The sequence below is a fragment of the Aythya ferina genome (genome assembly GCF_964211825.1).
Source record: "Aythya ferina genome assembly, chromosome: 3".
Classification (NCBI taxonomy): Eukaryota; Metazoa; Chordata; class Aves; order Anseriformes; family Anatidae; genus Aythya; species Aythya ferina.
This window is the reverse complement of record NC_140298.1, coordinates 31,907,206-31,924,058: the sequence shown is the minus strand read 5'-3', so window position 1 is coordinate 31,924,058 and position 16,853 is coordinate 31,907,206. Positions and strand designations below refer to the sequence as shown.

Sequence of the window (16,853 nt, the reverse complement as noted above, 5' to 3'; positions counted from 1 at the left end):
TTTGGCAATCTTTCTTTAAGGGCTTACGTTCAGATTTAAGAGCCTAATTTTAGGTTCTCAGATGCAAAATTGTACCCTCTCTCTTTAGGAAAATAACAAAGGAAACCAAATTAGAGAGCTGCTCTTTACAGCATGGGTTAGGTCTTTCTGTGGCCCCACCAGCCCATAAACCCCTCCTGTACATGCCCTCTGACCTCCTGGCAATTTTCTTGCAACACCATCAGAAAGGAGCCCAACAGTGAGCCACAGCAACAAAAACACTGTGTTGTGAAATTCCTTTGCTGATTCCCTTTGCCTTTCCCATCAGACCTGTTACTGTGCAGAAGCCCCACAAAAATCTCTGCTGTTTTAGCTGGAGTGGGTGGGAGCCCTCCCCGGTGATGTGTTGGGTGCCCTCATCCTCTCCCCACCCCTTCTTCCTGCTACGGGCTCTGTCCTGAATTAAAACTCCAAAGAAACCCACAAATGGTGATTAAAACCAAAATCAGCTCCACTTGGACCTAACCGTGTGAACGTGGGTGGAGTGGGTGGGCAACGAATCCCAGGGAGCCCTGTTTCCAGAAAGTACACTTAGCAGTGGGAAATCTGTTACAAAACCTTGCTCTGGCTGAGATGATGTTCTTGGGTCAGTCGGTTTGTTGGTCAGCAAAGGTCCATGAGTTAGCAGAAAGTGCTCGATTCCGCACGCTCCTTGCAGCTCTGCCATCTCCCTGCTCTCCCAGCAGCCGTTCTGGGTCAGGAGTGGCACTCCCACCCAAGCATAATGAACACCTTGGGTTAAACATTGACTTTTCACATCCTGGAACATCAATATCCAACAGATTTTTACCCTACATGCACAGAGAAGCGTATCCATTTTGTGAAATTTCTTATTCCTGAAAACAAATCTGTTTTATGAAGTTTTATTCTGTAGGAATACATCATGATATTGCCTTGACATTTCCATTATGCTAAAAATGCTTGGAAATCTAGTGTGCCGTGTCTTTTGAGACCCCTATAATTAGGAGGGAAAGAGCAAGTCCATGATTATTCTTGGAAGTTACTGAAGCGAGTGAGGAAAGGGCATAAGTATTCACGCTGGAAGTGTGTCATTTCCAAGCAGCCCCAGTTCATCTGCTCTGGGATGCGATGTACAGAGAGAGTGGCTGTGTGGTGCTGGTGCTGGGAGGGGGTTGTCAAATTATTTGAGTTCAGCAAAGGTTGTAATAGGGTTTTAATAACTCCGTGTTGGATCTGAACTTCTGAACTCCGTATTGCCTTGGGTTAGTTCTCCTGCCTGTGTGCCCATGTGCAGCTGCAATACCGTCACACTTCCACGTTCCCCAGCGCGCTGTCATGTGGTTGTATTCTGAAATGAAATGGAAAGTGATTTATTGTGCTGGATGAGGTTTTTTCTCTTCTGCGGATGGAAGTAAATCTAGGGCAATTTCCCATGCTCCTGCAACCAGATTTCACTCAAAAAAAAAAATCTAGAATAAACAAATGAGAAAAACATTCCAGAACGCTAGAAAAATAGGAGCATTTCTCTCTGCCTTCCTGTGTTGATCCAACAGGTTTTTGCTGAGGTTGCTAATGACTGAAATGTCTTATACATAAGTTCTCCAAACCCCCTGTTGCAATTATATTTCATAATTCTCTGCAACTGAATACACGAATGACATTACAATAACAGTCAAGTAATACCCCTGAATTCTCAATGTGAAGCCATCGTAAGTTCAAGATAACTCCTACAAAGAGCTGTTTCACAGAACTGAAGTGTCTGTGAAACATGAATTCAGAAGGAATTGAGGATAAATCTCATTGTGAATATTGCTTGACTGGTAGTAAAACAGATAGCCATTCAGGAGATAAGCTATCCAAACAATGAAATAGACAGGCTATTCTGGTGTTAAATGAGGCACATATTAAGTATACATCATTTAAATTACTAAATTCACAGTAATTGATGTTGCTCTAAGTTCTCATTTTATTCTGATATTCTCAGAGGATGAATTCCTGCCAATCCTATCCACAGACCCAAACATTTTTCTCCCGCTGGGACTGTGCAATTTCATGATGTGTGAGTTTCTTCATGTGGAAGACTAACTTAGTTCTTTGTCTTGCTATTTCAGACTGTACAATTTTAGGGTGTGTAGCTCTGTCTTGTGTATAGCCCATACCATCCCAGGGTCCTGGTCTACACTGAGGCTCTAAGTATTGCGGTGCAAATCACAATGAATAAATACTGCTCAGACAGAAAGAAGTATCAACAGCTGGGTTTTCACTTTGCCTCATTCAGCTAACAAAAGCTTAGCTCGTTCTTGACACAGAAAAGTTAATGCGATGTGAGTGACGAGGAGAGTTCATCCTCAGCAGAGGATCGCAGATGATGTGGCCAACATCCTAAGACCGGGACAGATTTCCTCCAAAATGTTGGCAGACACAAAGCTCTTAAAGCCAGAAAGATATCCAAGGGCTCATGTGGGACCGATAAGGAAAAAGTTCAAGTGTCTGGCATTTCTGGAGAGTTTCAGAGGTTTGGGAAGTCCTCTCCAGTGGTTCCTATCAATCCCGACTGCTGATTTTTGCTTCAGTATTTTCTTTTTTTGAGTCAAAACAGAAAAGGACGATAAGATCTTTCTAAAATGTTAAACCCCCTGTTCTGTTACTCAAGGAAATACTAAGAAACAGGACAAATAAAGGACGATGATTTATTTGTGATTTTTCTGCCTGGTGCTATCTGAAGCGTCCATCTGTACCGGCTAACGCACTCCCCCGGGGGCTGCTTGGGGGGCCTGGGAAGGGGGAAAGGGGAGACTTTGCTTTTCCGTCTCAGAACAACATATAAAAAAACAGGACCCTGCAAGCAGGGTAAGGTGGCAGAAGTGGCAGTAATCAGTCTCCAGTTTGGCAGGCAGCAGCGAGCTTTGCATCTGTCAGGGCATCGCAAGCCTGTCACGGCAGCTCCCAATGGTTAATTTTGAGGATAACGACCTCCAGAGTGCTGCGACCTGTGGCAGTGTGGCTGACAGGCTCCCCTTCAGATTGAATCACAGCACGATGGCTGAGTTGTTTTTTTAACCCTAACAAGACCTGTCATTAAAAGTTACCACAGCTTGGCTTTTCCCCTTTCTTTCCTTTGTTGGTCCCCCTCAGCCCAGGCCGCGGGCAGCGCTGTGGCCAAGAGCGCCCAGCAAGAGCAATGAACCGTGGCTGGCAGAAAGGCCAGCGCCAAAGAAAGCTGGGAAGCCACGCTCTGTGGTGATTCCTATGGCCTGCCTGCTGGGATTGCAGGGGGATGTGAGAAACCCAGTACTTCTGCCAGCCCTCTACCAAGGGGAAGGTAGCCTGATTCTGTGTCTGCTGCCATGTAGGTTGCCTCATGAAGGTAGGCTCAGGGTGCCTTGAGTTTAAGGTTGTTGATGTTTTATAACTGTATTAATAACCTGATGACTTCGGCTGGCTGAACAGTCTCTAATGAGGCTAGGATGTTTGCTTGTTGGCTAGCAGTGCTTCAAGGTATTGCTTCAAAATTACAGAATGCATCTCTTCAGAAAGGGCTGCCTGCTGTTAGGAGTGCTACTTTCTTAGGTATTTACTTTCCCATCTCGCCTCACCACAAGTATCGATAATTATTTCTATTGCATGTTTGTCAGCAAAAAGCTAGCTGAGAACGAGCTGAGGATGCAGAGAACTACTAAAAGGCAGTAAAGCCAATAGAAATACTTCCTGCGGGCATTCAGATGTGCCTGTAATCAGCATGAAGAAACAAAGAAACAGTTCTGTATAGCAAATGTCAGCACCTGAGTGGAGGCACTGGAGGTTTTGTTTTGTTTTGTTTTGTTTGTGGTGTTTTTTTTTTTTTTCTGGGAGTTAAAAATACATTATTACTTTTTAACAAAGAAATGAGGAGCCTGGAGTCACTTGGCACAGACCCTTCCCATGCAACATCCTCTCTTCCCTTCTCCCCTTCATTCCCCCGTAGAAGGTTTCACAGCTCTGCAGTGTTTTCTCATGAGCTGCTGTTGTTCTGTTTCCCTCCTACAAGAGCCCAGCTGATGCTCTTCATTGAAGGGGAGAAGACAAATGAACTCCTCTCGTGACTAGTTCAAACAAATTTCCTCAGAAACATCTCTTTACTTTGTAAAAACTGGGTACAGCAAAGGCATGGCCATGTCAGGCAGCCACCACCTGTAACTGGGAGCTGGGCAGCTATTGCCTGTGTCTCTGGGGCCTCTGGAAGTTTCATTTCCCTTTTAGAACTCATTTGGTGCTTATTAAAGTGGGGGATCCTGTTTTTCTGTGCTTTCGGTATGCTTCTTACACTGGCCACAGGCTGCAACAAAACACGAATCCATGTGTTTTATCCAAAGCACTCAGTTCCCTAGGTCTTCTAAACATTTGCAGTGTGCTGTGTCCTGTTTTTCTCCTGACTTCTGCTCTTTCCTCCTTTGGATATACCTCAAGTAAATCAAGATCTGGAAGCAATGGTGACCCAAAGGTTCTCCTGCTGACATGGCTTAAATTGAATTAAGGCAATGATTTACAAATCAGAAACATTTTTTTTTTTCTTTTCTTTTAATGGATGAAAATATTAGCTATAAATTCCAGAGTCCTTCTGGTCTGTGCCCAATTAAGCATGGTAAGTAAGCTCTTGCTCTTTTCCTCAATTTACAGTTGTGCATGACGATCTGCAGAGTACATCTGTCTACAGCTTTATTATCCAGTAAATTTCATCTGAATGGTTCATTGGTAATTAAGGTAATAAACACCCTGGAGTCACCAGTTCACCCAAATAATTTCAGTGAGAGAAAATAAACAGTCCAAGGAAGATCCAAGGAAAACATGTATAGCCACTGAAGACCCTTTTACCTTTTCTCCTTTGCATTTCTTTGCTTATTTATTTATTCCCACATCCACCCAAGGCCCAGATTTCTTACTAACTGGATCACTGGTACCATTCCTTGTAAAAAGCTTTCCAACATTGCACAGAATGAGTGCAGATGCAGCAGAGGGATCGGGGAGCAGTGCTGTTGCTCTCCACCCCTGATCTGCATCGCCCACCCTGTGGTGCTCCTCCCCCGCCCCACCCCATCCTTATGCCCAGCCCCGACCATCACCTTGAGACTTGCCCCTGGAAAGCAAGTTTAGATGACAAAACTCATCACAGCTGGCATGTACCTGAATACCTTTTGTTTGCAAAACTGTACTGGCATGACAAGTCTTTGGGACAAGTCCGGAGCTGCAGCATTGGGCCTCTGCGAGGCTTTTCTAGGTACAAAGGAGCAGCTGAGGCTGGTCATCTTGCGTGAGATACTCCCAGACTAAGAGAAATCACCATTGTCAGATCAGATTTGACAGGCGGCTGGCTGAGGCATGATACCATTGCATAATCAGCATCCCACCATATTTAAGCGGCCCAAATAGGACCATAAAGTCATAGCCACTGCAGAAAGAAAATGTCTCTTGCAGAAAGAAAATGCCTTTCTGCCCAGGCTACATCCCCCTCTGTGAGTTCAGCAAAATGCGGAGGTATTCATCATCTGCTCCCCTACAGGGTCATCCCACTCCAGCTGCTTGACTGTAGTTGCACATTTGGGATGGACCTGCACATCAGCTCTCACTTTCCACATTTCTTCCAGCATCACATCTTCCCCGTTTCTCCACTGCATGAAGCACGTATATTTTGAAATTCCCCCAACAAAAAGTCAGCGTTTTTACAGGTCGTGCCAATTAGGCATTAACTCCACAAGCGTAAGTACATGTATTTAAATTGAAGTAAAAGAGTGAGCCTACTGATTTTGATTCTTTCTGTTTCTTATTTCTTCTCCCATTCTGCTATTTCTCAGTTTTCATAAGTTATTAATATGGATGTTAAATAAAGAATATATGTTTTAATAGAAAGAAGCACATAACTGAGTACTTTGTCAACCATGAAGAAATTTCCACGTGGATGTATTTCTGCTATTGCTGGCTGTCCAGAAAGACAACACCCATTTTATTTTAATTTCCTGATAAGATATGAGTATCATTTTGCAATATGGTTATATGTAAAGGGCTTGGATATAATATAACAATATAATGTAATATATAATGTTCACTTTCATAGTGGTATTACCTGAAGACTGAAGGAGGTGTTGTCTAATGAGCTCTCCCAAACCTGGCCAAGCCCATGCTGGGGCTGGCTGTGGAAGGGGTAAAATTGCACAGGACCCCCTGTCCAGAAATGCTGCTCTTTGCCAGAGGGGTGGTTTAGGGCACCTTGCAGTGGACTGCAGGAGTAGCACTGCATCCAGAGGGTGTAAGGATAGGTCAAAGCCATCCCTGCTCATCTTTGCTCCTTTTTGTGTGCTTCCTTCATGTCTGTAAGAGACGTAGCAGATTCCTGCACTGTGCATTGCTTGAAATATGTTCTACTCGGAGACAGAATGTCTTAGCATATTAAAATTATTTCAGACATTTATATAGCTATAAAAAAGGCTCAAAACTAATCCGTAATGTTTTACCATTTTATCAGCAGGTTAGTTCAGGACTTGGCATGAGTGGCACATCTCTGTAGCCTTTTAATGGGCGGGAGTCTATTTGCACAACTGCTGCATTAGATGATTGCCTGTGTGTTGGGGGGTGAGTGAGGAAACTGGAATTCAAACCTAATTCCTTTCCTCTGGAAAGTGGCTGCAGCCAAGGGGGCATGAGACCAGCAGGTTTTTAGCCACCTTCCTAATCTCTTAAGCCAAAAGTTGTTGAAATAAAGCAGAGCTGCTCAAAATGTGATGGTCTGGGTTTTCATGAAAATCATTTTCTGCTTGGATGGTTCTTCAGGGTCACACCCACTAATGTTGCTCCGGGTTTCAGGCTGGGATTAGTACAAAATCTCAGAAAGGCAACTGTAGCCAAAACGAGACAGAAGGCTTTATACCATGAAAACCCATTGAGCTTCAGATTTGTTCCACCTAAACTCATAAATTTCACATCTGAACATGTCTGGATGAAGACCAGCTAGGTTTCCTCAGTGCTCAGCTGAAAATTACGAGGGATCCCAGCTGCCCCTGTCTCCCGTAACACATTAAATCAGACTAAGAGGTACTGGGCCAGGCCTGACTGATCTTATTAATACTACTCTCTGGTGAAAGATTCCTTCTACAGGAGAATCAGGAGAGCAATGAAAGAAAAACCAAACCATATTTTACTGCTTTTGTTTGTCTGTTTGTTTGTTTAATTATTATTCCCCTAGTTTATGCCCTCCTTTTGTTTAAGCATCCTGCTGTTCCGGCACTTAGGTCAATTTGTGTCTGATGTGCACTTCAAAACCTTTTCCTTTAGTCTTCTGAGGTTTTTTGTTTGTTTGTTTGTTTGTTTCCCTTCTTTCCATTAGGGAATGCTCCATTAAGGGCACCACTGTATTCTCCGGATGCCATCTCCTAGCAGTGGCCCATGTTTAGGGGGCCCCTCAGCAAATGAGCTGATGTGGCACTTGTCACAAGACCTAACATGGGACAGGCAGACGCACTACAGATACTACCTCTGTGCTGGCTCTCTGAAGCCTGGCCTGTGAAGAAAAACAGAAAGTTTGTTTTACATGAGTAAATATTGATGTTCTACCATCGGGTAGACTTGATGGTATCAGGCTGACATGCAGCCTGTGTAGGGGTGGTCATTAGAGCAGGCAAATGTGCTATCTTCAGGTTTTTTATACAATGAGGTTGTATCTTCACTGAACAGGAACTTCACATTTACTTTAGAAAAAAATCTGACTTTCACAAAATATTCTGTAGCTTCCAATATATGAATGGCATAGTTTAAAAAAGAGAATGAAAACCCAAAGAACATGTTTCTGTGGGGGAAGAGAAAAAAAACGGCATGTAATGACTGAGATTAAAATATATCCTACTACTTAGAAGACATCTGTTTCCTATTTGTATGCAGCATATTCTGTTCTGCACAGATGCCACACAGTATATCAAGAGGTTTCTTTGCAGTTGTCAAAAAATATCGAGCAAAATTTCACATATCTGAATTAACTTTTGTCAGACTCTATTGTTTCCTCTTCCCCCCCATTAGCTGAAAAAAATCTTAAAAGCTTAGAGACACTATCTTGGCAACCAAGATGTGATTTTATAGGGGTACATGGAACTGCAAATGTACCGAACGCCTTGTAACAGTGATTCACACAGGCTGTGCTCATTTGATGACTTGTCAGTTATAGCCTGTAGGCAGTATCACAGCACAGACAGCAGGTACTGGGGAATCATAACCTTTCAAACCTTTGCTCACTCACTGGTGGAGGGCAGAGAAATTCCTGGTAAAGCATGTAAGGTCTGTATGCTGGTCGGCTGAGCTGATACAGCAAATGCTGTAATGATCGTGTACAAAACAGGGAAACACGCAATGGATGGGTCAGCCATGACTGCATATAAAAATGATTCAATTTCAGTGTGAATAAAAGGTGGTGAACATACATATCCCAGGAGCAAAGACCTGCTACTTACAAATGGAATTGCAGGATCAGAACACAGTATTTGGAAGAGCCCTTAGAGAGGACCTGTGACAAGACCTTATACTGAGAGAGGATGAACTGTATTCAGGCATTCCTTAAAAGTGCTTGTCCAGTGGGTTTATGAAAACTTCAAACATCCTTAATTAACTTATTCCTTGAGTTCAGGACTCCGGTCAAAAAGGTATTTTTTCCTCCCAATATCTGACCGAAGTCTTCTTTGTTGCAAATTAGGGCAAGTTCTTCCTATCTTTCTCTGAGTGGAGAGAAATTTTTCACAATCCTGCCTCAAATAACCTTCAGAGCAACCTACCAAAAGATTATTATTTAATAACCCTCCTCAAACCTGCCTGCTACTAGGATAAGCAAGCCCAATCTTCCCTCACAGTCAGTACTTCAACACGAAGTCATCCAGAGTAGATTCTCTTTCTCATTTCTCCACAACTTTTATAACCAAACACAACGTGGCATTTGAGGTCTTTTCTAGCAAAGACTAGAAAGTTATCATTATTTCCTGTGAGATAAGTATGATGTTGTCATTACTACAGCTGAAATGAACTAACAGCATTAAATTATTACTTCCTATTTAGCTTAGAATCAGCTTCAACTCCAGTCTCCCTTTTTCACTAAGCAGGTAACTGTGCATTTGATTTTACTTTCCTAAGTGTCATGCACTGTCATTTATTGAGTGTGATTCTTGTTTTTGGATTTTGCTTTCTCATTGCTCATGTTCAGTTTGAAATCTTGCTCTGTTCTCCAAAATGCTTTAAAAACCTTAAAGCACAGTGTGTCACCATTTACCCTCCCCTCTCTTCACTGTCCTCAATGTTGTTCACTGGAGCTGTGCTCAGGAAAAACCCTTGCAGGAGTATACATGTATGTACAGACAGACACCAAAACCTTCATAAAAAGAGTTTTGTTTGTTTGTTTGTTTGTTTTTCATTTGTTTGTTTGTTTGTTTTTGTTTTGTTTTCAGCCATGGGGGCACAGAATGTTTATGCTGTTTATGCTGTAGTCCATTACCTTGCTTATGTGACTATCATGTGGAATGCTACAAAAACTTAACTGAAGTCAAGAGGCATCTATGTCTGATGCTTCCAACCTATCCACTAAGCCAGAGACTCTGTTCTTCAGATGCCCATGCTGGTCAATTTTACTCTTGTTGATGTCTTCTAAGTATTTGCAAACTGATTGTATAGTCATTTGTTTGACAGGTCTTCTTGATATTGGGGTTAGGATCACTGGTTTACTGCTTGACAAGTCCTTTCCAAAAACATCCTTTCCAATGCTTGACTTCTCCTGACAGCATGGACGCTCTTACTGCTTTCCATCTTCAGTGGCATCAGCATTTTCATTTCAAGTATCATTGAAATGGAAAAATATCTACAGTACTATATTCAAAACATATGAATAAGATCTCTTTTTTTTTTTTTTTTTTTTTTTTTTTTCAAAAAGGAGGAAAAGGTAGATGGAAAAAGGAGGAAAAAGTAGATGGAAAGGTAGATGATAAAAACTGGGTCTGGCTCTGATCCCAATTTTCAAGTGAGGAGAGGAAGGTTTTAGTACATTTTGGGTGTTAGAGAAAAGGCTGTAAGAAGAGAAGACAGGCATCTTCACACTAACCAGATTATTCCCACTGTTGGTTTCTTAACTATTAACAGACTCATCTGAGAAATCTCTCTTTTTCTATATCAATTTAATTTTTAAGAGCTTTCTGTGAAGGACCTGCTTCAAATACCTTTTATAAACCCAATTAGACAATATCAGAGAGATTTTTTATTTTTTTAATTTTTTTTCAGACTGGAAATAACTGGTAGATTTGTGACATATGACTCTTCTTTGCAGAAACCCTACAGCTGTTTGTCAATACTCTGCACTTATCCGTATGTTTGCTGGTTGTTCTCTTCAGAGCATTTCTGTTGTTTTAACTGATTGCACATCACGTTCATTTTTCTGAAGGTTCTCTGATCTGCTTGGCAATTCTCTCTTTCTCTCTCTCTCCTTTTTTTTTTTTTTTTTTTTTTTTTTTTTTTTTTATCTCCAGTGAAATAACTATTTTGTGCATCTACCAGTATTAACCAGCAGCATTTCTTTGGCACCGTACACTGTTTACGCACTGCCTTTAGCCAAAAGAGGTCAGACCCATTGTGTTACAGGAATTCACAGTAGATTCTTTATATTTTTTTTCAAGCCCCAAAAGATGATTTAATGTTTTGACAGCCATCGTTCTGCAAAATAAGGCCAGATCAAATCTTTGTTGCTTTCAGCATTGTGTTAGAATTAATAAAGCTAACCTCAGAGGTGACTAGCTCAATTATTCATAAGAAATAATATCTGATGACTGCTTCCTTTTTGGAAATTTGCCAAGCCCCTCCTAAAACTGTAAATTTTCCCCATTTTCTCTCCCCTGCTCTCCTCCAGCCTAACTTCCCACTAGAGGCACGCTAGTGTAGAGTCTTTTTACCCAGGGTGGACACCTCCATCATTTTGCCTTTAGGAACGCCTGTGGAGGCCGATGTCTTAATTTGATGGCTAACATTTAAAAAGGAGTGGGCAATTGTTATGCTCATGGTGCAATCATTGAGGTCTTAGAAAAACCCTGCCAAAGAGAAAAGGCAAATGAGAGAAAAGAAGTTACAGTAAGCAGTAAGTAGTGTTTGCCATTTAACACCTTTCATTCCCCAGGAGTAGATTATGGGAAGCAGCATGACTTCCTAGCTTAGGGAGTTCCCTTGCTATTGCCTTAGCTCTTCCAGATTCTGAAGGTCAGTAGAGACAACATGTTGAGGACCCACACTCCAGAATTTCCCTTTATGTTATTGCATTATTGTTAAACCACAGAGCCAGCATAGCGTGACTGACTTGTTAAGCCCAAGGTGTAGCGTGCCAGGAAGGTTGCCAGTTTTTTTTGACTATGTCTTTGTTGTCTTTCAGGATGTAGACTGCCAAGATATGTGGTTTGGCTGAGTGGAAGCACTTTTTGTTTCAGTGTGTCAACATAGCAGGCTGGTAGATCAAAACATATTATTGCTCAGTACCGACATGCATGGGATACTGGCAAGGACAGCTGTTTCTTTATCATTTCAACAACCAGGCATTACAGGATGTGTTCCTGGCTGTGATCTTTTATCTTAATTCATTATAGGTTTAGGAACACAGAAATAGTTGCAACTTTATGTCTCAAAAGAGGGTTATCGGCAAAGGAGAAAGATGTTCTTGTCATTGGTGATTGGACTTGAGAGGAAATGAGGATACCTTCCACCAGTCTTCAGTGTGAAACATGCAGAGATGTTAAGTAACCAAGAGCCATTCATTCACCATTCACTGCCCACTTGCTCCCAGGACTGAGGACCATATCTATGCCCTGCAGAAAGCTCAGGGCTTCTTGCTTGGTTATGGCTTCTTGTTGCCTACCTTTGCCTTGCAGTTATGGTGTTATCACCAGATACTCTCACATTTGTTATGCATTCATTCTCTGTGCACAGCATTCTCCGTGCTCATTCTGCCTGCTATAGAACAACTATGTGGTTATCCAGTCTTTGTTGTTGCAGAGGTGCTGGGCAGAAGCAAAAGGAGCCTTCAACATTTGCAGATTCTGAAACTGCAGGATATGGTGAATGGTGTTCATCTGCATCCCCCAGGGGAGCTGTAGTTACTCCTGTCGAGATTTAACAGACAATGCATTGTGCTGTCAGAGGCTAACCTCAGAGAGAGGATCTTTCCTCAGTGGACCTTTAAGGTGCTAGCAGGCAGAAATATCTACACCAGCTAGAAAAAAACAGTGCTTGCTCATCTTGGTCCGTGAGTGAGACTGGAAGCTAACCAGAGTGCTGGCATAAACGAAGACAGCAGTACTTCAGTGTTCACCACTCAGAATACATAGGGTAAGGAGGAGATCTAATGAACTCCACTAATTTCCAGTCTATCCCTTCCTTTAGGCAGGAAAAGGCAATGTCACACACTTTCTTGTTAATTACTCTTTTTTATAGTTATGATTGTTTTTTCCAGTCACAATTTCCTACCAAATCTGACAGAAGGTCTGTCTGCCTTTCTGCTGGGGTTGAGACTTGTGTCTAGTGAGGAAAGCAAAATATTATTTTTTGTGAACTTTGCTAAAATAACAAGTAAAATCATAGGAGCAATCCTTTGAAGGCTTAGAATAGCTTCTGGTTGTAAGAGATAAAGAAAAGAGACAAAAAGAATGCACTCAAAGGCTGGAGGAGCAGCTAAATGTGGATGCCCACCAAAATACCTGGGCCTGCCCACCTGGCCTTGTGGGTCTGGCCACCTCAGCCATCTTTTTAGGATAGACAGCAAGGACATCTACCAGGCTGATTCACAAGTGAGAACTCACCAACCCCACAGCACTCACAGGTGTCTCCTGCTAAATTAAATTGTTGTTTGAAAGAAAAGGAATATTTTGGGGTGAAGGAAGCCTGCCTGTAAGAAATTAGAGGAAGGATTAGGCCACGAGGGATTGATGCTGCTCCTTTCACAGTCACTGTTTCTATTGCAGTAGTCAAGAGGCCATCTACTGAATTAACTGGCCCAATTAATTGGCCCAAAGAGTTAGAGTATCTCTAAGTGTTAGTGGGAAATTACCAGCCCATGGGGGATTTTGATAAAATGTGCTTCACAGGGAACAAGTTACGAAAAGGCCCACTGGTATGTAGTACTTCATCGGTGACATGGAAGAAATTTAAGTTGCTTCATGACACAATTGCAGATGGCACAAAAAATGGGAGAAATATGAAATAACAGCTGTGAGATGCTGCAGGAAAAATAAAAATAAAAATATGGAGTGATAAGAGCCATCAAGTAGAAGGAAAGCTTGGAGGTGCTCAGGTGGCTTGTGCTGGAAGGTGCCCATGCCAAGGTGTCTGTGTCTGAGGACAGGTGCTGAGCACCCCAGCCAGGATCAGGCCCTCTGGTCAGCACTGCTTGGGGTGCTACGTGCAGTCACAGCTGAAAGCTGTTGTTAGTAGCATTGCCATCGTCATCGTTGTCCCTGTTCCTACTGTCAGTACTTTCTGTGCTGCTGTAGATCCGGATCGCTTCGTGCTGTAGGGACACTCTGTGACAACTACAGCAACAGCGTGCCCTCACCCAGAGACATTTTACTTGTCTGTTAACATACAAAATGCATAAAGGAAATTGCCTGTCAATTTTCCCTCCCCTCTTCTCCATTTTTCATTAAGCCAGGATCACAGGAGTTTACAGACACACGCACACACAAATCCTGTGTCAGAATAGTAACTTAATCTTTATCTTCCTTTTTCAGTGGATAGTGGGAAACCTAATCTGTACAGCCCAACTGGGTGTGTTTGGCTGTTCCTCAAACTGAAGCAAGACTTGGAAGATTAAAGTGGAGCTTGGCTCAAGATCAGGTGAATCAGCACAGCTATAATGCCATCAAATGGCCTGCAGGATGGCCTTCTATTCTGTAATTATACAGGCTTTTTAAGTCATAGAGGCAAAGGAAGTAATTTAATTACTTCAAGTGTAATTAAATATGTGACATGAGGAAATGGTGATATGTCTGTTTAGAACACAATTCAGCTGCTTTTGGTGAGAAAGGGAACCGCTGACTGCAGCGGCTGTGCTCTGACGCGATTGCAGCTTTCCACTTAATGCTCACGCTCTTAAATGTCATTTGTGTAACAAACCCTAATAGCAGGTCTTGGCCGGTACATGGCATGAAACTTCAGACTGCAGGTATTTTCCCCCACCTTTTTATACTACATCAGTTTATGTTAGAACCTGAAGAAGTCACTTGGGGCAAATTCTCATAGCAACTGAAATGAAGTAAAATGCAGTTAGCCCAGGAACAGCACCAGTGAAGATACTCAGGGAAAAGAATTCCTGTAGACTATAGGGGAAGACAGATTTATCCCACAAGTGACTGTGGTCCCCTTTAGCTGGTAAACAGTAATGTTTTGTTAGAAAGGGCACTTGATGGCTAACACTCAGAATTTTCTCGTGTCTTGGTAAATGCCTGATCCCAAGAGCCCTGCTTTTGGTCTGAAAGGCCGAGGTCAGCCCGGAGCTGTACAGGAATGTGCTAATGGGAAGAACTGGAGCCGGGGGGGTGGGATTGTGATGAGTGAAGGAAAAGGATTTAGGAAGTCAGATTGTCAAATCCTGGTCAAACACAGAACGAGAAAACTAATCATATTTTCCCACTGTGCCTGTCTCGTCTAGAACTGATAAAGGATGAGATAAGCTGAAGAATTCATTTGGGGCATTTATTAGAAAAATAGTATCAGCATTTTAATACCTCTGGGAATGTGTCCGCTTAACACAGCTCTATGTGTTTTGTAGGTTCTTCCCTGTCTTTTTATGTGTGCTTTTGAGAAAAAGGGCTGGGATTCTTAAAGCCTTCTCCAACCACTGAAGTGGACACTCTTGAAAAAAAAAATGGTGCTTGCTGTTAGCTGGCACTGTTATTTCATTGTGTAACCTTGGTTTATAATTGGGAAAGATTTGCAAAAGGATGTGAAGTTCTGTTTAGAGATGAGAAAATATGCTATAAATTGGGCTACAGCTTTTTGATGAGGCTTAGAGCTAGGATTTGCGGGAGGAAAGAGCCTAGCTTAGCCTGGGAACTTAAAATGAAGATAAAAGAGAAAGGGTGTTACCTGTACCATCCAGGGAGGCTTTGGCAGCGCTGCCCTGGAAAGTTACCAAGGAAAAGTGATATTTCTGGGAGAAACTAATGGCTTGCTCAGCTCCTGAAGCCAGTGGTGTAAATACCCGCACTGTGTGGGGTCACTCGGGGCTTTTTCAGGCACACAAATGAGGATTGCACAGAGTGAAGGGTCTTGTTCATGGCTCAGGATGCTTCCTCGTCGCCTCTGCTCCCGAAGCTCTCTCTGCTCCCGCTGAGTTTATGTTTCGGCTATGGTGCTGTTACCAAAATTTTCCATCTCATGCTAGACCTTCCTTCTTCATTACACATAATAAGCATTTGCTGATGCCTGATGGCATCTAGATCAAATACCCAGTGAGATCAAACTCAGGAGAGCAGGAACAGGAGCCATTAGGCACTCTATAAAATAGCGTACACCTTTCATGAACTGAAATGGATGTTTGTCAGTAACGAGGCACTGCAATTAAATGAAATAAGCCTTGGCAATAGCTCTGCCATATCTGCCAGTACAATGCTCCCTCAGCAGCAACACTCCCATGGGAAATTAAATATATGGCCCATGCATTTGCCAGCCTTATTGTCTGGCTGTCTGCAGCAGAGGAACCCTCAGCCTTGCCTCCAGAACTAACTCCTTGTGGATGGAGGGCTTGGGGCTTCCCTGCAATTCGGGTACAAACTGGGGAAAAGGCTCTGCCTGAGCTCCTGTCACCTTCCCACCCCAGGGAGCAGGTGACAGCAAGGGGCAGGGAGATGGAGGAGTAGTCCCAGCTCTTCCCATGCATTTTCTCCCTTCTGTAAGCTCTTCACCTTGCAGCAGATCTAAGGGTCTGAAATTTTGCCTGTAATGATAATAATAAAAAATTGCCTTCCTGGGATGAAAAGGTCCAAACACTGGCTGTTCTTTTTGTAGGAGACCACCTTTCGTCACCCTGATGAAGAAGGTTCCTGTTGATGGGAAAGCCACCCGAGCCTGAGAAGAGCAAGGAGTACCCTGGTGATAATGCCAGGATGAAATCTTCTCCCTTTGGCAAAACAGGCACTTTGGGGGAGTCAGAGGTTGCCAAGGCTTTGGGGGGTTTACGGTCACTATGACCCCACAAAAATGTTGCAGGAGTGAAAGAAGGGAACCACTTTGCTTGCATACTACTATCTAAAAATACACAGTGGGGACCATTTCCCATGCTTCTCTAAATCATCTGCAGTCCATACCCTGGGAACTGCTCACTTATTTGTTTCTTCTTGTCTTAAAGTATTTTTTTCTTAAATTAAGTGTTTAGTAGATTGGAGAAAAGAAATTAGAAATGTGTTAATGACTAGTTTCTAAATTCTTCAGCTGAACAGGAAAAAAAAAAACAAAAAAACACAAAGACACAATTGCCCTCACAGGGAATAAAATGCAGTGGTGTAGCATCTCTTACTTTCCAGAAATAATTTAGACTAATTCAGCTTCAGAATTTTCTTTGGAAAACAAATATTCCAAAAAGTTTCCCAGATATAATTAGCTATCTCTTCTTAGCTATTAGCTTAGCATCTTAGCTATTGTCTTCTCTAAATTTGAGATCACGTTTTTTATAAACAAGATATTTTAAAAAATCAGTCAGATCTAAAAGTGATGCAACGCTTCAAGAATTTCTAAAGACAAAAGCTATTATACAGTTTGTGCTATTAAATATGATGGTTAGGGTGGCAACATAGAATTGTGCTCCAATGTAATTAAGTTCTTTCAATTTT

At 42.3% G+C, this 16,853-nt stretch overlaps 1 long non-coding RNA gene across 1 annotated transcript in view; it reads left to right on the top strand.

Moving 5' to 3' along the window:
• The window catches only part of LOC311433774, a 64,986-nt gene extending 48,703 nt beyond the window's left edge, over positions 1-16,283 (top strand). The window contains exons 2-3 of the long non-coding RNA XR_014690949.1: positions 13,755-13,860; positions 16,033-16,283. This is a non-coding gene — a long non-coding RNA (uncharacterized lncRNA). The remainder of the gene's footprint in view (positions 1-13,754; positions 13,861-16,032) is intronic.
• Positions 16,284-16,853: the final 570 nt, after the last annotated feature.